This window comes from Myotis davidii, unplaced genomic scaffold (genome assembly GCF_000327345.1).
Source record: "Myotis davidii unplaced genomic scaffold, ASM32734v1 scaffold290, whole genome shotgun sequence".
NCBI classification, from domain to species: Eukaryota; Metazoa; Chordata; class Mammalia; order Chiroptera; family Vespertilionidae; genus Myotis; species Myotis davidii.
The window spans coordinates 1483585-1500979 of NW_006285049.1; the positions used below are offsets into that span (position 1 = coordinate 1483585).

General features: G+C 43.7%; 1 protein-coding gene across 1 annotated transcript in view; it reads left to right on the forward strand.

The window, feature by feature from the left end:
• The window catches only part of ADCY6 (adenylate cyclase 6), a 49916-nt gene that overhangs the window by 20592 nt on the left and 11929 nt on the right, over nt 1-17395 (forward strand). The window lies entirely within an intron of this gene.

Below are 17395 nucleotides of genomic sequence, written 5' to 3' on the forward strand. Positions count from 1 at the left end.
ATCCTGCTCTCACCCCTTCTATTGCCAAGTTAGAAAGGGCCAGGGCCTGCAGGAAGATGACCCTGATCCCAAACTAGCCTCCCAAGCCTTCGGCACTGGGAGGGCCTGTGTGTCTGTGCAGTGTGTGTGCGTGTCGGTCTTTGTGTGCGTGTCTGTTGTCCAGGACTGTCCTTCGTGCTCCTGCTCCTCAGCTCTCCACCCAGGCTGCCTCTCTCCTATGGGCCTCTGTCTTCTGGGAAAAAGGCGGTGTTTCAGGTTTCAAAGGACGGAGAGAGATACCCAGGTGGCCCAGGAGAGGGATTTGGTGTCCTGGCAAGAGAAGGGGTCCCTGGGGAGAAGAGTCCCTTTTGTGCCAAATCCCTAAGTGCCATTGGGGCCATGTGTGCGGCATAACCATCTCCCTGCCTGGGCAGAGACCAGCCTGAACTGTCTAGGGTTTGGTGGGCAGAGCTCAGGACTTCCTTGGGTTTCCCAGCTGGTGTCCTGGGGCGAGGTATGCTTTGGGACTGGGGTGGGTAGCATGGGATCCTTCTGAGGACCCAGATACCGGTACTAGGGGGTGGGGTAGGCGGGCCTGAAAGTTGGCCTTCCCCAGCCTTCAGCCTGAGTCTAGCATGTTCCTGGCTCCCCAACCCCCATGCAGCCTGCAAGGGCTTGGCAGGAGGGTTAGGAGGCTGGATTCTATATTCCTGTCCTATCCCTGCCTTCTTTTTCCCTTTCCCTGCAACCTCTTGCCTCTGGCCTGAATTAGTTGGTGCCTTGGTTTCTCTGTCTGTACCTATTTAAGTCTGAATTTTGCTTAAAGACTGCTTTGTCTTGGAGGTGACGAGAGGCAGAGGAGAGTGGATCCCAGAGTTGCTGGATTGGGAATAGAAAGGGCAAGTTCCCTTCTTCATGCCCTTTCTGACTCTAGCTCCTGGTAGAGGCCTGGTTTCTGATTTGAACTGCCTGCCTTTGGGGAATCTTCATGCATCAACCAAACAGGCCATTAAGCACTTCGTTAAGACAAGGCAGGAAGAGGGGAAAAGACTAGTTGGTCCAGACAGAAAATCAACTTCCCCCCCCTCCGGCCACATCCCTGGATAGGAAGGGACTGCTTGGAGACATGGGGTGGGGGTGAGGGTGTAAGGAGACCAGAGTGGGAAGACCACAGTCTTGGGTGACTTGTCTCTGCTGCTTGCTAGGCGGGACGGGCCTGTCCACACCCTGGCTCCCTGTACCACAGTGCCAGCCATGCTCTTCCTCCGGGCTATCGCTGTCCCCTTCTTCACTGGTTGGTGGGAGAAACCAGTGGAAAGGAGGCCCAGGGACTTGGTTTTATACTGTAACCACTGTGGGAGGGGGGGGCAGGGGGGATGTACCATGTATTTCAGTGAAATATTTAATATATTTAAATATCAATAAAATCAAACTCTTTGTAAAATTCTCTGTTCTCTGCCGCTGTTCTGGGCCCCGGGTTGGGTCAGAATCAGCAGAGCCTGGTGTGGAGGCAGTCTCCTGCCTGAAGGCTGGGTGGACTTCCTCTGCTTTCCTCCCGGGCCGCAGTGAAGCTGCAGTGTCTTCTGAGAGCATAGCTCCTCTAGGCCCTGCAGCATCATGAGGACCCATGAGACTTCCCAGATCTGTTACTCTGGCCTCTTCCAGGCATGAGGTTAGAACCCCCTGTTGGTGGTCTTTCCAGTGCCCTGGCCCCTCCCAAGCAAACACCAAGTTCTGGCTGCTTCAAGAACTTCTCACATACCTGACCTCACGGGGATTCGGGCACTGGAACCATTTCCCTCCCCGTCACGTTCAGAGCATAGGAGTGACTTCTGGTCCAATCTAAAGTTTACTTTTTCATTAGTCAGCCATCAGAGCCAGGACACCTTTTTCCTCTTTCCCCTTCTTTGTCCTCCTTCCTCGGACCATCCTGTCCTTCTGCAAGCACATCTTGCTCAGTACAGACTGAATAGTCTGTCGTTGAGGATAGTGTGATCCATAAACCTGGAAAAGAGGGGGTCTCAGATTCAGTCAGGCTAGGCCCGAGTGTGTGTGTGTGTGTGTGTGTGTGTGTGTGTGTGTGTGTGTCGGGGGTCCTTAAACATAGGTCAGGACTATCTCAGGGCAGAATGGGCAGGGGTAGTGATGAGGAAGTAGGACTACTGCCAATGGATAGTGGCTGGAGGGCGGGAGGCAGCAACAGGGGGAGGATTCCTACAGGAATCCTATGGACACTTGTCTTGTGCCTGCTCAGAAGTCATATCCACATGGCGAAACAAAGACACAGATAAATCTTTACCTCCTTTGAATGCCACCACTGCCCGAATTTTGGGGCCACTTTCCCTGGTAAGACTCAAAATACCTCCTCTATTCCCTAACTCTGAGTAGAGATGAAACAGTCTCCAAGGATTTGAGCGGAGGGAATGGTCTCCCCTCCTCCCCCCTCCCCGCCTGACCTGGTCATTGGGCTGTTAATGAGGCAGTGGCGAGGGCTCCGGATCCACGGCATGGTGTCTTCTGGGCGCACCCCTGGCTCATTTGACCTCCAGAAGCTGAAGTTCTGAGCATCAGTCAGGGGGACTCTAAAGACTTGATTGGGGACTGAAAGGTTTGGGGAAGCACAAGTTATCCAATTTCTTTTAGTTCTGTACCCCCTTTCGTGGCTCAGGGCAGCACAAGCAACTGGGCCTGACCAGGTGCTGAGAAGTCCTAGGAGGTTGGTCACCACACCCAGCTTTACTTCCGGATTCCAGCATCTCACACCCTTCACGGTCAGTTGAATCAGTTTTGGTTCTTCCTGCTGCTACTAAGCCCATCTCTTAGAGAGCTTCCCCCACATGCTAAAATAGTGGAAAAGCAAGTGGTCAACCCACTTGGGAAATATGCAAGATGGGTCCACAGGTTCAAACCCTCGACCCTTCAGTCTGCAGACTGATGCTCTAACCACTGAGCCAGTGGCCAGGGCTTTTTTTTTTTTTTTAAATGCTTAATCATCCTCATTCCCTTCCTTCCTCTCTGAAATAGTTCCTTTCTTTGTTCATTCCAGGTAATTCTCTGAAATTTAGCAATTATACTACCTCATGTTTACATGCTGCTAATACATATCATTTATCAAGTATCTGTCATGTTGTAAATGTCATATCAGAGGTGTTCTTAAACTTTTGAAAGGATATCAGACCTATTTCGATTTTGGGGGGGTATTTTCACTATTTGAATAAGTCTAATTATACTAGTGTATAAAACAGTGGTTCTCAACCGTGGCTGCACATTAGAATCACCTGGGAGTCTTTTTAAAATCCTGATTTCTGGGCCTCATCCTCCGGAAATTCTGTTTCTTGGTTATGGGGTGGGGCCACAACATTAGTAACAAAGAGACAGAATTTCTGGAGAATGAGGCCCAGAAATCAGGATTTTAAAAAGATTCCCAGGTGATTCTAATGTGCAGCCAAGGTTGAGAACCACTGGTATAAAATGTTTATATTTTTAAAAATTAGAATTATAGCCTAATAATATGAGTATATAGTCTTTATAATCATTTTTTAAAAATCCCTAATACACCGTTGAATAGATGTTATATTTTTTACTTATTTTCTTATTAATTGTAATAAGCTTTTTAAAAGTTTTGCTATTAGAAATAATTCTTAGATAATCCTTCATGCATGTCATTTAAAAAATATTTTTATTGATTTCAGAGAGAGGAAGGAAGAGGGAGAGAGGGATAGAAACATCAATGATGAGAGAGAACTATTGATCGGCTGCCTCCTGCATGCCCCCTACTGGGGAGCAAGCCTGCAACCTCAGCATGTGCCCTGACTGGGAATTGAACTGTGACTTCCTGTTTCATAGTTCGATGCTCAACCATTGAGCCACGCTGGCTGGGCCATGTATGTCATTAAAATATTTTTTTCATTGATTTTTAGAGAGAGAGGAAGGGAGAGGGAGAGAGAGAAACATTAATATGAGAATGTAACATTGTCAGCTACCTCCTGCACACCCCCTACCAGGGATCAAGCCCAAAACCTAGGCGTGTGCCCTGACTGGAAATCAAACTGACAATCCTTTAGTGCATGGGACAATGCCCACCTAACTAAGCTATACCAGCCAGGGCCATGGATGTCATTTTTAATTTCTGAAAGCTTTATTTTTTTAAAATTAGATGTTAATTTTGAGATAATTACAGATTCACATAGTTGGAAGAAATGATACACAGTGATCCTGTATACCCTTTACCCATTGCCCCCCAAGAGTAACATCTTGCACAACTATCTAGTACAGTATCACAGCCATGCTATTAACATAGTGATATAGAACAGCTCCATCACTACATGATCCTGGAGTTGCCTTTTATAGCCACACCCCCCACCTCCACACCCCCGACATTGGTAATCAATAATCTTTTCTTCATTTACATAATTTTAAAAAATGTTACATGCTTGCCTGGCTGGTGTGGCTCTGTGGTTGAGCATCAACATGAACCAGGAGGTTATGGTTTGATTCCTGGTCAGGGCACATGACCAGGTTGCTCCCGGATTGCAGGCACAATCCCCAGTGTGGGGCGTGCAGGAGGCAGCCAGTCAATGATTCTCTCTCATCATTGATGTTTCTATCTCTTTCTCCCTCTTCCCTCCTCTCTGAAATCAATACAAACATATTTTTAAAAAGAATGTTACCGTGCTGGCTTCCACAGCACATATACTAAAATTGGAATGATACAGAGATTAGCAAGCATGACACGCAAATTTGTGAAGCATTCCATATTTTTAAAAAAGAAAGGAAAAAAGTTTTATGCAATCGGCATCATACAGCATGTGCTCTTTCAGGGACTGCCTTTCTTTACATAGCATAATTCCCTGGAGATTCCTACACGTTATCAAATGTATCAGTAATTTGTCCTAGATGCTTTTTAAAACATACATCTTCTCTAACTTTCACATAATGCTAGAGTATTGTTTCCATTTCCAGATGATTTGGAGCAGTTAAATGTTTAAAATAATTTTCTCAAGGTTACACAACTTGTTTGGAACTTCAACTCAGTTCGAATTCCAAAGCTAGAGCTTGGTCTACCACTCCTTGGAGGCATAGCATGTAATATATACAATACTTTTCCTAAATTGTCACACTTTTGGTTTGATCCTCATAGCAAGTCTGTAAGATTAGTAGAGCAGGTATTTTCTGTTTCTTGGTGTGTTTTTTTAATGAACGAGGAAACAGGTTAATTAAGAATAAGTGACTACTCAAGTTGAGACATTTAAAAGAGGCAGAACTGGACTGAATCCTGGACCTTCTGCCTTCAAGTCTGATTCAATTTTTATTTTATCTTGCTCACTCTACCACTTAGGTCTACTTTCTTCCTCATCTTCTCAGTCTCTCCTCTTGGCTCTTTTTATTCCCTGCCCTATAACCATGCCCCACCTCATCCAGGCCATTTTTTAGGAACTCAAGACATAGCCCACCCAGGGGTACTCACATGTCTTTAGCAACACCTTCCGTACAGCTTCATGGTACTTTGCGTGGCTATTCTGGTGCACGTAATAATTCCCATCTTTTGAGACAATCGGGGGAAGCTTCGTGGGCACCGGTTCCTTCTGGTCTGAAATGAGAGCAGGTTTGACAAATGGGACTATTTGATTCTCTGAGCTTCTACTCTCCATGCCAACCACACACATGGCAGGGATCTCTCCGAGCCACGCACATCTGATTCTCCATTTTTGTCATCTTCAGGAGTCACGTCACAATGCCTGTGACAGAGGGAAGGGAGGGAGAATCCGGAGATCAAGAGACCTCCTTCCCCACTTTCTTCCTCCTCACTGCCTCCTAGGCTTTGAGTGGCCTCCTGCCGAAATCAAGATATATTTAGGATTAGTGCAGGTGAAAAAAGGCACTTAATCTGGCTAGGCAATCCCTTTTGGGGACTGGTGTATTTGCAGAACTCTAATTGGTCTAAAGGGAAAGTTGTGTTTGAGCTGAGTCTTGGAGGGTAAGGAGTTGTCTGTGGGACATGGTAGTATCAGAAAGAACATTTCAGGCATCCGGACAGCAAGTGTTAAAAGTATTAGAGAGGGCCCAGCTTGCTATTGATTTGGACCCTGATTCGTGTTGAGTAAAGTGGAAAGGACGGGGGATGGGGCTAACGGAGAGTAGGGCAGGGTGGGGTAGGGCAGAGTAGTAGAGTGTAGATCTAGTATTCTTATGAGGGTTTGGGACTCCCCTCTGAGGCAAAACCTATATATCACTAGGCTGAAAAGACCAGATCTTCCTTCCCAGTGTAATGGTCTGAATGTTGTGTCCTCCAAATTTATACTTTGAAAACTTAATGCCCAAAGTGATGGTATTTGGAGGTGGGGGCTTTGGGAGGTGATTAGGTCATGAAGACAGAGCTTTCATCAGTGGGATTAGTGTCCTGAGAAAAGAGGCCTGAGAGAGTTCCTTCACCCCTTCCACCATGGGAGGACACCAAGTGAAGTCTGCGACCTGGAAGAGGACCCTCACCCGACCATGCTGGCACCCCGATCTTGGCCTTCAGCCTTCAGAACAGTGAGAAATAAATTTCTGTTGTTTACAAGCCACCAGTCTATGGTATTTTGTTATAGCACCCTGAACAGACTAAGACGTGGTTTTCAACCAGTGTGCTGGGGACACGAGGCACACTGGTGCGCTGCGAGAATTTGTAAAACATGCAATACCTGACTGTTTAGTCAGGGGCATTGACCTCTTTTCCCTTTTGTCAAATAAAAAAATGACAACAGCCAACACAGCAATAGCCGTTTGGTGTGAGTGAATCAAAATTATACATATTTTTTTTTGGTCAGGTCAGCAAAAAATACATTTTTTGATGTGTCACAGACATTTAGTAGTTAGTGTCTGTGTGCCATGAGATGAACAAGGTTGAAAATCACTGAGCTACGATACTCAGCTACTCTTACAGTTAGGGCCTGGGCAGAAAGTTTGGCTAGGACAATCAGATACATCTGTTCCAGATTTTGAATCAAAGATGAGGTTGCAAAGACGCAGGGGTTTGTAAAGCCTTTTCCTGTTGATGGGAAGTTGCAGCAGTGAGACTGTGCTTGTCTGTAGCACAGTGTGCAGAGCCCAGCGTCCTTGGTGCCAGTGGTGCCTACCCTAGCATTGATTGCAGTAGTTGTGCCTCACCAGGTCTGCAGCATGATTCGTAACAGTGTTCCTGGTTACTATCCATCATGTAGAAGGTTCTCTGTTCCTTCTACAGCTTTTATGTGCTTCCCAATATTTTTTTCTTCTTTTTAAAATTTAAAATTTTTTAAATTTTTATTTCCAAATATTTTAAAAAACTCTTTTTTACTGTGTTGTGTAATTGACATGGTAGTACATATTTTATACAACTTAATGAGTTTGGAGATAAGTACACACCTATGAAACCACCACTAAAATCTATACCATAAATGTTTATATTCCTTCCAGAGATTTCCTCCCACCCTCTTTATTGTTATAAGAACATTTAACAAGATTTACCCTCTTAGCAAACTTTTAGCAATTGAACTACAAGCTTTATGCTGCATAGATCTCCAGGACTTACTCATCTTGTAGAACTGACACTTGTACCCTTTGACTACTGCCCTCCACCCCAACCCACCCACCCCCAATGCCCTTTCCCCTAGCCTCTGGCAACACCATTCTACTCTCTGCTTCTGATTTCGATTATTTTAGGTTCCTCATATAAGTGGTATCTTGTCGTATTTGGCCTTCTGTGTCTTCCAGGTTCATCCATGTTATTGCAAATGGCAGATTTCCACTGTATACATATACTGCATTTTCTTGATCTGTTCATGCATTGTGGACTTTTATGTTGCTTCCATGTCTTGGGTATTGTGAATAATGTTGCAGTGAACATGGGAAATGCAGATATCAATTTGAAACCCTGATTTCAATTCCTTTGGTTATATACCCAGAAATGGAATTGCTGGATCATATGGTAGTTCTATTTTTAATTTTTGAAGGAACTTACATACTGTTTTCCATAGCGGCTGCACCAATTTGTATTCCCACCAACAGTGCACATGGTTCCCTTTTCTTCACATCTTCACCAACACTTACCTTTCATGTTTGTTTTTTTAAACATGTGAGGTGTTATTTCATTGTAGTTTTATTTTGCATTTCCCTGATGATTAATGATCTTTTAAAATGCCTGTTGGCCATTTGTGTGTCTTCTTTGGAGAAATGTCTTTTCAGTTCCTTTGCCCATTTTTTAATCAGATTTTTTTTTTGCTAAAGTTATGAGTTTTTTATATTTTTTGGATATTAACACTTTATCAAAATATATGGTTTGCAAGTATTCTCTCTCATCTGCAGGTTGTTTTTTCATTTTGTTGTTTATATGCCATGCAGAAGTTTTTTAGTTTGATATAATCCCACCAATATTCTTTTAACAAATTCATATTCTGCTTAAATAGGATTTGGCTTACACTTCTGAATCCTGAGCTGTCAGGAACTGGATGAAAATTGGCCGTTCTCTGTGAAAATTGTTGAGATTGCTGCCTCGCCTCTGGTGGAGGTGGGGATGCCACTTCCTTTCTGGTTCTTCCCCAGCTCCTGCTTTCCCCCTTCTTCATGGCTTGGCCCCACTCCCTCGACTCTGTCTCTCCTCCCTCCCTTTTGCACTCCTGTGGAAGTGCCCTCTAATATTCTCTGAGATAATGACACTGCTAGGGTGGGTCTCTGTTTGAATCCCCTCCCTCTACAGATAGTGGGGGACTTGGAAAGGCGGCAGGTATAGAGTTCTGGAAGCCTGGCCTGACCAGGGGGCTGGTCTGTGCTTCATCACAGGTTACAGCAATGAGAGGGGCTAGTTCCTGGGAGCAGTGTCATTTGAGTTTGGTGGTTTGACTTTGGGAGAGTAGGGAGTGGGAGTAAGCAGATATAAACTGAAGAGAAAGAGCAGGAGCATATTTCTAGTGGGCAATGGGATCTGGCCTGTAGTAACTGTTGGTCTGGATGCAGGTGACAGTGGGAGCTCCTTATCTGCCCTAAGGCCTCAGACAGATCGTCCTTAAGGGTACAACCAGATGATATTCCCTATTATCTGTTTCCAAATAGTAGATTCCCAGCTTCCCGTATGGATGGTTATAGTGTACTTGGAGGTGTGCTGGACAATAGCACCCATGTGGATGCCTTCCTCCTGAATCAAGCACCTATTGACATACTCCTCGCATCAGTTTTTGGCAGGCTGGGAGATATTTTTGGTAACTCTAGCTTCTTGAAGCTTCCAGGTTTGGAAGCCACCTGAGGTGAAGAGTGGTGACGGGTAGGTAAGAATCATGCCACAGACTCTGTGAAAGGGCATGTTTTGGGTAGAGGGATGCAACGAGCTCTTTATAAGCAAGCTTCACTGTGGCAAGGTAGTAGACTCCATCACTTTGTTGGTAGGTGGTATAACAGAGGAGGTTCTTCATCCAGTTAATACCATGCTTCATATGGTTTTGGGGGCTAAATATATATGGAGTACCCTGGACAGTTTCTTCTAGAAATGGGCCACGAAATGGGAGTTACCATAAGATCACCTTTAATACTTCGAATGGACTGAAGGACTTCTGGGGTGATGCAAAAGTACATGGGTGGATCTTTCACTTATCCAATTTAATACTGCAAATTTCACAATATTATAGGCTTCCCAGGGCCAATGGAGTCATTGCAACATTTTTATTTTTTAAATATATTTTATTGATTTTTTCACAGAGAGGAAAGGAGAGGGATAGAGAGTTAGAAACATCGATGAGAGAGAAACATCGATCAGCTGCCTCCTACACACCTACCATTGGGGATGTGCCCGCAACCAAGGTACATGCCCTTGACTGGAATCGAACCCGGGACCCTTCAGTCCGCAGGCCGATGCCCTATCCACTGAGCCAAACCGGCCAGGGCAACATTTTTATTTTTTTAAAATACATTTTATTGATTTTTTTACAGAGAGGAAGGAAGAGGGATAGAGAGTAAGAAACATCATGGCAGAGAAACATTGATCAGCTGCCTCCTGCACACTCCCCACTGGGAAGGTGCCCACAACCAAGGTACATGCCCTTGACCAGAATCGAACCTGGGACCTTTGAGTCCGCAGGCTGACGCTCTATCCACTGAGCCAAACCAGTTAAGGCTAATTGCAACATTTTTAGTTATCCACTACTTTGCCCATTGCCTCTTGGTTAGTTGGAACTGAGGCTGATTTGCCACAATATTTTCAGGTTGAAGAATTTTTAAAATGTGTGTGCCTCAGAGGCTCCCAGAATTCTGATTTCCAGGTTGTGGTACTTGCCTGCCTGTTCCAGATGCTTAGTACACAGTGGTGATAATATCTAATACTCATTACTTGCAGTTGTCTTAGACTTGGTGTTACTTCTAACAGAGTAATACCACCCTGACTAGAAAATCATATAAGATCAGCTTGAGAGAAATGTTGTGGTACTTACTGTACATAACAAATGACTTCTGCTCAGAAGGTAATACCCAATGCTGGGTATTAACTCCTTGAAGTTGGCTGGGGCATTAAGATGGACTGAAATGGGCTGACGCGTGTTTGGAAGGCTATCTTACAATGACTTATTGTCTTCCCTGATACAAGGAAGTTGCCAGTGCTTCAGGAGGAAGTGGACAGGAACATGAGCCCAGAGAAACAGACCAATCCACAAGGCACGTTTCACATGTGGTGGGAGTTCCTTTGCATCCACGTCCAAAAATATCTTCCTCAACGTGGTGCGCTGGCTCAGGATCCTGGACAGCGGGGAGGAAGGTGAGCCTGAGGTCACAGAAAGGCTGAGTTAGTGCTGGTTGCAGACGGCTGACATAAAATGGATCATGTGGATCTTCTAGAGGTACCAACAAAAAGAGCTAATGCTTAGTGACGGTGCTCAGCAGCACTATAAAAGATAGGTACTATCATCTTTACAAACAGGGAAACAGAAGCCCAGAGAAGTTTAGTAATTTCCCCAAGGTCACATCACTGATGTATGGAAGAGACATGAGTTTAACCCAAGCAGTTTGGCTCCAGAGCCTGTGCTCTTAACCACCACACCAAACTGACTCCTGAAATAATCTAATCAGAACATCCAGAAAGGACCAAGGACTAAGGGGAAATGTGGACTGAGAGAACGAGCCTCTTTTAAAAAAAATATATGTATTTTTACTGATTTTAGAGAGGAAGGGAGAGGGATAGATTAAACATCAATGTTGAGAGAGAATAATTGATTGGCTGCCTCCTGCACACCTTCTATTGGGATTAAACCTGCAACCTGGGCATGTGCCCTGACTAGGAATCGAACCATGACCTCCTGGTTGACAGGTCAACACTCAACCACTGAGCCACACCAGTCAGGCAGAACTATCCTTTTTTTTTTCTTTATTAAGGAATAACATATGTGTCCTTACTCCCCCAGTAGCCGCCCCCCTCCGCCCACTCATGCCCTTCCCCCGCCTAGTGTCTGTGTCCATTGGTGATGCTTATATGCATGCATACAAGTCCTTTGGTTGATCTCTCCCCATTCCCCCCCACCCTCCTGGCCTTTCCTCTGAGGTTTGATGGTCTGAAAAATGCTTCTCTGTCTCTGGATCTGTTTTTGTTCATCAGTTTATGTTGTTCACTATATTCCACAAATGAGTGAGATCATGTGATATTTATCTTTCTCCAACTGACTTACTTCACTTAGCATAATGCCCTCAAGGTTCGTCCATGTTGTCACAAAAGGCAGGATTTTCTTCTTACGGCTGAATAATATTCATGTGTGCGTGACACCTTTGTCTATGTATCCATGCGTGGACACGTAGGTTGTTTCCATATCTTGGCCTTATGAATGATAAGCATGGGAGTGCAAACACCTTTTTAATAGCCTGGGGTTTTCTCTGGCTGAATGTGGGGCTGCTGGATTATATGGTAGTTTTATTTTAACTTTCTTGAGGAACCTCCATACTGTTTTTTGTAATGGGTGTACCCATTTATATTCCCACCAAGAGTGCAGAATGGTTGAAAAGAATTATTATAGCCTTGAAATAGGTGGCTCTTTTCCTCATGGTCTCTCTCTCATTTAGCACCATTAAGGGAGATGGTCTATGTAGCCCTGACCAGTTTGGCTCAGTGGATAGGGCATTGGCCTGCTGCCTGAAGGGTCCTGGGTTCAATTCTGGTCAAGGGCATGTACCTTGGTTGCGGGCACATCCCCAGTGGGGGTGTGCAGGTGGTGGCTGATCAATGTTTCTCTCTCATCAATGTTTCTGGCTCTCTGTCCCTCTCCCTTTCTCTCTGTAAAAACTCAATAAAATATATATTTTTAAAAAAGTATCTATTTAGGTCTGTTGCCCATTTTTTTAAATTGGGTTATTTATCTTCCTTTTGTCAAGTTGTATGAGTTCCTTGTAAATGTTGGAGATTAAACCCTTATCAGAGATAACATTGGCAAATATGTTTTCCCATGCAGTGGGCTTTCTTGTTGTTTTGTTGATAGCTTTATTTTGCTGTGCAGAAGTTTTTTATTTTTATGTAGTCCCATTTGTTTATTTGTTTATTTTCTCTTTAGTTTCCATTGCCCTAGGGGCTGTACCGGTAAAGATACTGCTTCGGCATATGTCTGAGATTTTACTGCCTGTGGATTCCTCTAAGATTTTTATGGTTTACTTTCTTACGTTTAAGTCCTTTATCCATTTTGAGTTTATTTTTGTGTATGGTGTAAGTTGGTGGTCTAGTTTCATTTTTTTGCATGAATCTGTCCGATTTTCCCAACACCATTTATTGAAGAGACTGTCTTGACTCCATTGTATGCTCTTGCCTCCTTTATCAAATATTAATTGAGCATAGTGGTTTGGGTCTATTTCTGGGCTCTCTATTCTATTCCATTGGTCTATATGTCTGTTCTTGTGCCAGTACCAGGCAGTTTTGAGAACAGTGGCTTTGTAATACAGCTTGATATCTGGTATTGAGATCCCTCCTACTTTGTTGTTCTTTCTCAGGATTGCTGCAGGTATTCAGGGTCTTTTTTAGCTCCAGATGAATTTTTGGCGACTTCGTCCTAGGTCTGTGAAATATGTCGTTGGTATTTTAATGGGGGTTGCATTGAATCTATAGACAGAACTATCCTTTCGGTGAGCTCCTTTACGTACAGCTCACTGGGAGTCTTGTCGAGGTTGTCTGCTCAACCCAGAGCAGCCTTGAGTTGGGTGTGGGACATGATATCACTACCTTGATCCAGAGGCAGAGTCCTGGCTTCCTGAGCTCCACTGAAATGTGGAATATCATTTCCTATGGCCAACATGGAGGAGGATTACTGGAACCTGGCGGTTGCTTTGCAGTGGACTGGATCAGTCTCTGTGGGGGAAGACCACTGGGGAAAGGCTGAGCTTATTGCAAAAAGGGGCCGTCTGCTGCAGCACAGACACCCACCCAGAGGTGCCCATCCCGTAGGCTTTGGATGATTGCAGTTATGAGCAGCTTGAGTATCATCTCCCCTCTAGTTTCAGGCAGAAACTTTGAAAAGCCAGAACTACAGTGCCCTCTGCTGGAGTCTAAGAATGACATGCCAGCTGTTTCCTAGCAGATGAGCCACAGAACAGGCAGCTGGTGGGACCAGGAGACCTAGGAGATTGAGAAGAGGACATTTCAGCCAGGGCGGTGAAAACTACCTATTACACCCTCTGGCAGGATCCAGAAAACGATAGTGCAAATAAGATGTGCTCAGTGTTTACCAAAGACTTGAGAGTTAGTCTTTCTTTGAAGAGATTCATTTGGAATTGGAAGCAAGAGCAACTCTGAGGACTAGTTAGTGAATACCTATGGAAGGAGGAATAATACAGGCAGAGGTAGAGGAAGATGGAGTGAGGTCCTTTGGATGTGCACAGCTTGGATATCACTGTGTCTGTGGCTAGAGGGCTGTCACTGGAGAGTCTGGCAGGGAGAGGTCATTTGTCTCTAGACAAGAACAAGCATCATTTCTCTTACCCCCCAACCCCATCAACTTGCCTCTGAAACTTCTGTCAATGAACAGTGAGTGTAGATTTGTGTTATGATAAGGTCTATCTTGACCTAGGGTTTCATATAACAAGGCAAGGGAGTTGTTTCAGCAAAGGGTCAGGTAAGAGTTAATCTGTCTGAAACTAAGACCAAGACACTCCTGGACCAAGAGAAGTGTCCAGGTAAGAAGCCAAGAGTAGATAGGAGAGCAGGGTTCAAAATGGCGAGAGAAATTCAGCAAAGGAAAGGACAGATATGGGGCCAAGCTCCCTTGGGCAAGACAGAGAAGGGAAAGCTTATGTACAAGAAATTTGGGCATAAGGTGAATGAACTCTGGAAGCTAGGCTGAATTTGCAGGGGTAACCAGTGTTAGGATCAGGAAGAGTGAGTCTGGGAGGGGCAGGAATCCACTGATTGGTAGACATGAGAGTTCTAGTTACTGGTTAGGGGTGCTCTTCTGTGGAAGCTGTAGTCACCAGACTTTCAGGGCCTGGATGAGATATACTTTGAAGCCAGCCAGCATAATTTTCTTTTTAAGGAATCTCATGGTTAAAAATACTGCCTCCCAGGTTTATCCTGGCAAGTATGTCTTGAGAAGTAGACAACAAAATTCCAGTTGGAGGAAAGATATATATTCCACATGTAAATAGGAACTTACATGTTATGATTTATAACTTTTCTTCCAATTATCTGTTGTATAGTTTGATGTGCTAGGTCTTAGATGTATTACATACATTATTTTAGTTAATTTCCATAGCAAATCTATAAGAAAGGCATTATTATGTCCATCTATAAGTAAGGAAACTGAAGCACTCTGAATTTACTTACTGTGATTTAGCCTCTGAATCTGAACAACTTTGGGTACCTGATAAAACTGAGTTTCTGAAGTCAAGGATAGACCAAAGTAAGCTTCCCACACCCAGTTTTCCTCTTTGGTTTTTCTATTTCGGTTCTCTATCAGGGAGAAAAGAACAGGAGGCAGGGACTGGCAGAATATTTAGTTACCTAATGTACTGACTCACCTCTATGAGTTTTCATTATGACTATAATAAAGGAAAGCTTGAGTGGGCTTTTTTTTAGTTGAATGTTAATACACTCACACCTACTAAAAGAAAAAAAAAACATATCTTCAAAGAAAAATTGTGAATGACTTAAAAATATCATTATAGTAAGAATGTTAAAAATGAAGAGTGTCGATATTAACAGGTTCATTTTATGGTTGCTGTTAAAGCCCTAGGTAGGGCCAAGTGAGAGTGTGGTTGATTTGAGTACATAGAACAAGTTGAAGTGCTAGCGCTGGTGGACAGAAAAGGATCAAACCACTTGAGTAATTGTATTAACAAGGTGAAATCAGCCAGAGAGTGGGGCCAGAGAATCATTCTGAAGGCAAGCATCCTGCAAGATTATTTGGGTTGTGTAACTAAGAGTGAGTGTAGAATTAGGAACTGTGTGTTCCTTGAATTTATGAATGTAGAAATTGGGGTTAGAAAGATGGGTAAGATAGATGTGGCCTTGCTAAGAGCCAAATAGAATGATGTCTTTTATCCATAATTTCCCCACCCTCCTTGTGAATTTCTCAACCCAGTCCTGAAGTAATAGAAAGATATGAGACGTTTCCCATTGTGGTGTTTTTCATTTCTATTGAATGGAATGTTCAGTGGAAGGCTCAATGACATGGTTGAAACCCAATTTCACAGAGGGTAGCCAACTTGTCTGTCTTTGTGGAAAGGATAGTATGATCAGAAATATTGTTCTAAGGTCATGGGATGATGGGCAGAGTGCATAGAAACTTCAGGTGTGCACAATGAAACAGCATGTCAAGTGGGAGATGAGTTCCAGGCATCTGGCTGGGATGCAGTGAAAGCAGTACATCAAAGTGGGAGGTGGAGTGCTTTGCTATAGTTTTGGCTTTGAACTGTTTCTAGATTTTGAAATTTGCTCTTATAAAGATGAAACTCTAGCCTCAGCTCTACACATGGCTGGCTCATTCTCATTCTTCAGGGTGTTGCTCAAAGATTACCTCCTTGATCATTCTGTATAAAGTGGGCCTTTCTAAGTTACTCTCCATCACCCCCAAACTCAGTTTCCTGTGAGAGCCAGGCAGATAATGTTTATGAGTAAGCCAAACTGAGTAAGAAACCTGTTCCACCTAAAGGGGCAGCTGCTATTTGCTCTACCTGTTTGTGGTCATATGGGAATTTAGGGTCAGTGTGGCCAGTTCTAATTTTTGGGGAAGTTAGAAATGTGGACTTTAGGACAAATGCATGCCAAAAAAAGAGGAAACTAGACCACCAACTTACATCATACACAAGAATAAACTCAAAATGAATAAAAGGCTTAAATGTAAGTCTGGAAACCATAAAAATCCTAGAAGAAACCATAGGCAGCAAAATCTCAGACATCTCTCATAACAATATGTTTACAGATACATCTCCTGGGGCAAAGGAAACTAAGGAGAAAATAAACAAGTGGAACTACATAAAAATAAAAAGCTTCTGCACATCAAAAGAAACCATGAACAAAATGAAAAGGGAGCCCACTGTATGGGAGAACATATTTGGCAATGATACATCTGATAAAGGGTTAATATCCCCAATATTTAAGGAATTCATACAACTTAACAAAAGGAAGACAAAAAATCCAATTAAAAAATGGGCCAACGACCTAAATAGACACTTCTCCAAGGTGAACATATAGGTGGCCAAGAGACATATGAAAAAATGCTCACACTGATCACCAGAGATATGCAAATTAAAACGACAATGAGGTATTTATTACCTTACACCGTCAGAATGGCTTCCATCAACAAATCAACAAATGACAAGTGCTGGTGAGGATGTGGAGAAAAGGGAACCCTAGTACATGCTGGTGGGAATGCAGAGTGGTGCAGCCATTATAAAAAACAGGATGGAGTTTCCTCAAAAAATTAAAAATGGAACTGCCATTTGGCCCAGTGATCCCACTTCTAAGAATATATCCTAAGAAACCCAAAACACCAATTAGAAAAAATGTATGCACCCCTATGTTCATAAGCACAATTTACAATAGCTAAGATCTGAAAACAGCCCAAGTGCCCATCAGTAGATGAGTGGATAAAAAAGCTGTGGTAACATCTATACCATGAAATATTATGGAGCAATAAAAAAGAAGAATCTCTTACCACTTGAGACGGCATAGAGGGACCTGGAGACTATCACGCTAAGTGAAATAAGTCAGTCAGAGAAAGTCAAGTATCACATGATCTCATTCATATGTGGAATTTAATTAACAAAATAAACCGATGAACAGAGAAGATTCAGAGACAAGGAAGCATAGAACAGAGTACGGAATCTCAGAGGGAAGATGGGGGAGGGTGGGTGGATGGGAGGTAATCAGCCAAAGACCTTGTATGTATAGGTACATAACCTGGAACACGGGCAATTAGGGGGGGCGGGGGACCAGGCGGGCTAGAGGGAG